Below are 7,260 nucleotides of genomic sequence, written 5' to 3' on the forward strand. Positions count from 1 at the left end.
ACGTTTCAAATGAAGTCTTGGGGAACTGCAGTGTCCTGCCAAGAGGAATGTCTCTGCTTGGAACAGTCCGTATTGACATGGCAGCTGTGTGAGGACCAGAGTGGGGACGAATGCGGGCTCTCAAAATCAGTACCCTAAAGTCTGGAACAATTGTGCACAATTAAAATGGGAAGAGGGTTATAAGCACAGTCACATCTCTTAAAAGACAAACCCTATGTTGAGTACAGCATATACTTTGTAATTAACTGTCTTTGTAGTGAAGGGAGGTATAACTCACAGATAAGTACAGGTATACATTTACAGAGGATAACAGGAGAGTGATAGCATGGTAAGACCACCATTTTCCCAGCATTCTCCAGAACCCCCTTCTTCTTTTTTTTTTTTTTTTTTTTTTTTTTTTTTTTGGTTCTTTTTTTTCGGAGCTGGGGACCGAACCCAGGGCCTTGCGCTTCCTAGGTAAGCGCTCTACCACTGAGCTAAATCCCCAGCCCCGAACCCCCTTCTTCTTATCTCTGTTCAAAAGGAACCAGGACTGTACCAGACACTGGTGACAGTTGGGAAGAGGAGTGGCAAGTGGGAAGAGGAATGGTGCAGGTGCTCTGATAACTAGCAGCGAGGTAAATGGGAATTATTTTTTCCTCAGAGGTGATGGGGGGAGGCTGGACATGCCAGTATTCCCCTCCCCTCCCCCTCATTCCATTTAATCCAATAGATCACTTAACTAAAAAGGAGAAGTGCTATGCACTTTGTACAAAGGAGCCTATCTGCTATTTGGATCCCTCGGTTAAGGGAACCAATTGTTATAAATGATAATTATTGGCTTGGATATTTAAAGTTTCCCAAAATGGAACCTTTCACTGAAAACCACTAAAAGAGGTAAAATGACATGAATTTACAAACCACATAAACCAAATGATCCATTTTAAATCGCTCACAGAAAGGTCTGAGTTGTTCTGTAATATAAAACCTTTGCTGTCAATGCAAATCACACGAAAAGCAAAGCTGGTCGGGAATTTAAAGGAAACCCAACAACTCTAGTCCACTCGTGCTTAGTGGGTTGAACCCACTCTTGAAGTCTGATTTCAGCGCCGGATGCCTTTGCCATTCAGGTAATGAATGGCAGGTACACTTAAGCAATATAGGGAAAACATAGGGTGATATAGGCCTCGGATCAAAACCCTGTATCTGGGACCTACTTGCTCTTTTCCTGGCTTGAAGCAAGACGCCTTGAGGCTCCCAGTCGGGTTTCTTGGAGTTCCTTTACCATCAAGAAAGACTTGGGGCTCCTACCCTACTACAGATTTGGAAGTCAAGGGCATCTTCCATAAACTAGTGTCGTCACTCTGCAGCAGTAATGGAGACTCAGATCCCGAGCGGAGGCTACATTATTCATCTTTTCCCTCTGCTTTGACAGAAGCCGCTCATCCCCAGGGTCCCTGAGAACCCGGTTTAGATCCTAGGCGACAGCACGGGAGCTGCCGCCCACCTGCCCTGTGCCGAACGCCGTTGCCTGCGAGGGCTGAATAGGCCGAGGGATCAGGAAGGGAGATTTGAGGACCCAGAGAGGAGAAACTCAAAACCAGTCCATTAGTAAATGAGTTTTGTGTTGTCAAGGTTCTTTCCCATCCACTTGCTGTTCTGAAAAATAGATCACGTTTCGTTATCTTTAGTGGGAATCTGCAACGCGACACCGGATCCGCGCGGCCCCCGCCTCCCTCCCTCCCTCCCACCCATCCTCTTTGCCTCGTTCTGCTCGCCGAGGGGAGCCGTCCGGCCTCTACGGCTTATTTCTGAACAATGAGGATTTGTCTGTAGTCCTGATGTATTTATGTATGGGAGTAGGGGGTGGTAGTGGCTTTCTCCTGGACGCGAGGAAGCGTGGGGACAGAGGCTCCTGCTTCCGTGGTGCGAAAAGGCTCGGCTGGCCCAGGACCGCACCCGACTGCCGCCCCCTCCCACACCTGGACAAACAGAACCAGCTGGAGTCCTACGCCTGAAACCCTTGTGCTCTGTCCACGCGTGCAGCCTCGAAAATGCCATCTCAACCTGCTCACCGTCCCGAGAAACTTAGAGGGGCAGATAAAATAGGACACCTCCAAACACTTGCATCCTAGCTCCGTTCTCCACCAATCTGAGCTCCCTATCCCGTCCCCCCCTCCTTCCCATACTGAAAACTCTGTGAGTGGGCAGAGCAGAGTTGCTCGGCCCCTGCCTTTGGAAGGTATTGTCGTCTGCCTCCCAGACTGCCTCGGTCTCATTCTCCGTGCTACTCAAAGTGGCTTATATTGTCTGCACCCGAGTTGTCTGTCGCTCCTTCGTTCACTCCCTACTCTTGCTTAGTCCCTTTGGTCTCCTCGTTTTCCTTTCCTCCAGCGGCCCCCCCCCCTTATTTCTTGTTACTTCAGCTGCACACCGCTGAGGCTCAACCCAGGGACACCAGTGGTCAAGTCTGAACCAGAAGATCCCATTCAACAATAGGCGGCCATCACCTTTCCGGAAAGTGAGGTGTCACAATCAGTCCTTAAGCCTGTAAAACACATGGTCCATGTCTCCTTAAACATTGTCGGAGCAAGTTTACAAAATGAAAACTCCCGAGAGTCCTTGTCTTCCATTGGATTTTCAATCAACTTTCCCTCCTTCTCTCTCAACTAATGTACATCCTGAGTATCCCATCTGTCTAAGCTAGAAGAATTTCCTTTCGGGAGGTGAAAGCCTGCAGCTCCTCCTGTTCAGAGGAAAGTGCCAGTGATACTAATGCGGGGTGACACTAAATAAACAGTTAGGGTGGACTGGAAAGATGGAGTTAATTATCCAGTGAGCTGCGTTTCAGCCCAGACCATCAGGGGCTGATTTGTTTTGGCTCATACTCCAAGGAAGGAGACAAACCGCTTTCTTCTGCACATCTCTTTGGGATCCTGATCATTCATATCTCGAACAAACAAAACAAAACCCACTATCCGGGTACCGCTACTCGAATTGTAACTCTTTATTAAACGTATACAGACTTCAAAAACTGTATATAGAGAAAATGCAAACATATTCCTAAAAGAAAAAACCAGGATGGTTAGGGACCCCGATTTTTTTTAAGTTCCAGTTGTAAGGAAAGTAATCAGTTTGTACTCCTCCCCATCTCTTCACTTGGTTCTTTACAATCAATTTATAAATCTACATGTTTGGGTTGGGGATTTAGCTCAGTGGTAGAGCGCTTGCCTAGCAAGCTCAAGGCCCTGGGTTCGGTCCCCAGCTCCGAAAAAAAGAAAGAAAAAAAAATAAATCTACATGTTTATTTTTTAAATTAAATGTTAGTCTATCTTCTCTCTCAAAAATCAGACTTCGTGAAATTTTAGATGCAATTAGATTTATTGTTTGCGTGATTCCCTGACTATCCGGTTTCCTCAGGTAAGCCTGTACTTATATATAAATCCTAGTAACTTAAAACGTCTCCCTCCCCAGTTTACCCACCCCCACACACACATTCTGATATTAATAATCCCCGGCTGCCCCTCTTTCCGGGTCATTACGGTACTGCTGGTCTCTAATCAATCCTAATGCGATGGCAATTGGAGTCCCTGATGACTGCGGCTCGGATTTCTTGTAATGGCTCTACCACATTTTCCTGGACCTCTTTCTTTAACCTGAGATGCCAGGGGGACGAGTCCCTCCTCAGCTACTGATTACTTCAAGATGTGGGGGCTGGTTTGAACAGAAGGAGAAAGACACGCGCACAGTGTGGCCGCCACAGCCTGCAGGGATGAATAGACGTCTGCGCGCCGGGCAAAGGCACCGAGTGCCTCTTACTGTTCTCTTTTCTTTCCCGCGTCATTGCCCAGGCCCGATTCACCCTGGAGGACCGAAATGAAGACTTGTAGACTGTCTCCCCCAGCCCCACCCTGGTGTGTAGAAGCCTGGCTGTCTCTGGGCCCCTCCAACTTTACGGAGTTTCACCTTAGCAGCGCGCTCCCACCACACCCCACCCATGCCAGGCCTGCCTTTTACTGCTCCCCACTTCTCGGAGTCTGCTCCCCTTCCCTACCCTTCCTCCCCACTCTCAAAGTGGTTTTTCCAGAAGACACCAGATTCTCCAATACTAGTTCAGACCCTTGACCTCTCTTTCTGCTCCTCAGTCCTAGTAGTGTCTAGAGTTCTCAAACTGTTAGAGACCCAAAAAGCTGCTCTCAGCTTGGCCTGGTTGTGTCAAGACACTAGTCTTTCTTCCCCCAAGTTCTGAGGGTGCGTCGCTGGAAGACCTTAACTTGTAGGGGAAAAACAAAAACAAAAAACACCTCTTCTTTCTGACTGGTGGAAAGACAGAGCCAAAAACCACAGCTCCGTGCAGGGTCTCCCTCTCGAGAGCCGAAAGTTCCTCGATCTGTTCCCCCAACCCTTGTCCAGGCTCAGCCCCCAGGCTCTCGACACGTTCGCCGCATTCGTGTTCTTCCATTTCGCAGTCTAAAGCCATTTAGAGTAACCTGAGCCCAGGATAATTGCCACGTCCCTGCCGCGATACTTTTTAAAAACAGGGTAATGCTTCTGAATTGCGGAAGAAAGTGCTGCGGACAAATTGGGCGCTGAGCTGCCGAGATAGATGGCTTTGTTAGAAATGGCCAGTGGTTTGTGACTCAATTAGTTCATTGCTGGGAGCCGCCTGTGTTCGACAGAGAGGTCACCTCGAGGCGAACTCTCTCTATCACTCTAGGGAGCAAGAGTTCCATCCAGGGTGTGAGATCTTTTTAGACCTGTGACTTCTGTGGACGAATGCCCACGTTGTAGGAAACCTGTTAGCTATTGTTTTCCTCCATTCCTACAAGAGCCGAGTTGGGTTTTCACCGGCGGAGTTGGACTGCCTCTGTGAATGGGCCGCGCAGCATTTGTCTGCAGCCCTCTGAACTGTGGGGAAAGAAACAGCAGGCCGAGAGAACTGGGAAGGTGTCCATTCACCCATGCCTTCCGGGGAGTCTGACCCACTCTCCAGTGCTTCTGCTTTGCAATACCGTTACAGTTCTTGGCAAAGGCCTCCTGGAAACCAGCGGGGTAAGGCTGCCGGAAGCCAGTGAACCTCGAGGGACACGTTTAGGACTAGGAAGAAGGCTGCAAGATTTTTTTTAAATTCCCCCATCTTCCACCCCAAGTTTAGTCTCCACCTCCACCTATCCGCGTGCAGACTGGGTCCCAGATCAGGTGCTCAGTTAGGTGCGCACTCCGAGTGTTCCCATGGGGACCGCAGAACCTGGCCTCACCGGGGACCCTGACACTGCTGCAGTGCGGGGACCGCTCCGCCCAGTTGTGCAGAGCAGGGATCCGGCGCTCTAGCCAGGTGGCCCGGGGACCCGGACCCAGGCGGGCTTTTAGGCCGCCGCTCTCCAGGGTTGATAGGCGATTAGAAGGGCGGAACGCCGCAAGGGCGGGAGGAAGGAGGAGACTTGGGGCGGGAGGGCGGGGACCAGAGGGAGGCGCCGGAAGGTCAGCCGAGCAGGGAGGGGGTGCAGGCCGACCGACCAGGCCGGAGGAGAGAGGGCGCTGTCTTCCTGGCAAAGCAGCCTTCCGCCTGCTGGAACCGAAACAAAAAGAGGAACCGGGCCGACCGGGTCCCCGGGATGGAGGAGCAGGGACCTGGGTGGGGGTAGGGAGCAGATTCTTAGCTGTGAGTCACGGAGCCTGAGCGCGGGGGTCTTAGAGGGATTTGCTTGGGCTTCTAGCCTTTCTTTTCCTCCTTCTTTCAGCATAGCCCTTTCCACACTCATCCCAGCTTTTTCCCTCCTCCAAACTGGAGGCGTCGGTGTAAGGAACTTTGAAGGCCAGAGGTGCTCCAGTTTGCTCTAGGCAAGCAAGCAATCCGGACCCCTTTTCTTAGTGAAGGCTGCACTAGTTGTCTTGGGACCTGCAAGCAGGGAACCGCGACTTCTCAAAGCACATCAGCAGTCTCACCTAGTTTGCTTGCTCCTTGCCAGGAAGAGCGAAGACAAGGAAAACCCTCTACGTTCCCATCTGCAGTTGGCTGGGCGCTCTGGCAAAGATCAGAAACATCCAAAAATCCAGCTATTAATCATTCTCCGTCCAGATCCAGAAATATGAAAATTATTTATTGAGAACTTATCCCTTTATTCCCAATGCTCAAACTTCTCTATCACCTACCAAGGACAATGCGTTCTTGTCTTCCCATAAACATAATAAGCCAGGCAAAGCAGAGCAGAAGGATCTCAGAGCCAGATTGATCCCACATCAGCGAGCTGTCTTGAAAGGTCCTTCTTGGTGAGTAGATGTAAAGGACCTCCTGCTTTGGGCATAGATACCAGAGCCCGTTGTTTTCATTCCGCTCTTCAACTGGAGCATCTCAAGTTGCGAACTCCATTTGAATTTCCTGAAGAGACCTGACTCTTCGGTAGCCCCTCCAGCGGAATCCAGGTGGCCTTGTAGTTCCGCCTTTGGTTGGAGAGCTAATTCCCAGCAGTAACTGGGTGGGCCGCCGTCTGCCTGACTCATCACATTGACAAACGCTTCTCTTGTGGGAACGTCTGTTTCTATTCATCCGATTTTCTAATTTCTTTGATCAGACTAAATATTTTCTTGGCAAACGGAAATTGACCGTGCCATGAATATGATAACAACCCGCTTGGAAAAGAGCGATTTTGTTCCCAAGCAGCAGGAACAAGGAGGGGTAATGCGGGTGGGGGTGGAGGCTGGCTCCTAGAATTGCCGGTAACAGATTCCAGCACACATCTTTTTTTTTTCCCCCAGCTATAACGCCTTCCCTTTCTCGCCTCCCTTCAGGTAAACACACACCTGGCCTAAGACTCTTTGATACTCTTTATTAAAAAAATAGAACTTCAATGGATGCCTCTGGAAAATTTCCCTTTTAAAATGTAGATGAAAGGCAGGGTTACTACAATGTTCTCTTAATCCCTTTGCATTCTGACTCAAAATAAATATTTTCTTCTGCATGCGATGCACATCCTGCCATTTGACTGTGGCTATAAGCGAATCGACTGGCAATAAACATGTTTTTGAGGCTGAGTATAAAATGTGATTGTCTTGAAGTCAAGGGAGGGGGGCGGGGGGAGGAGGAGCCTTACTTCACTGGCATTAGTTGGTGGCTTTCTGAAAAGGCTGCAAGAGAAGGACCTTTCACCTCTCATTAGTGACGCCATCAGTGCTCAGGCAGAGTGGGACTGAGGTCATGTTACATATGGCACACAGTCTGCCCAGCACTTGAAACGTCAGCTTTGAAATTTTAGAGAGGGGCAAGGTCATCTTTAATAAGCT

The sequence above is a fragment of the Rattus norvegicus genome, chromosome 6 (genome assembly GCF_036323735.1).
Source record: "Rattus norvegicus strain BN/NHsdMcwi chromosome 6, GRCr8, whole genome shotgun sequence".
NCBI lineage: Eukaryota > Metazoa > Chordata > Mammalia > Rodentia > Muridae > Rattus > Rattus norvegicus.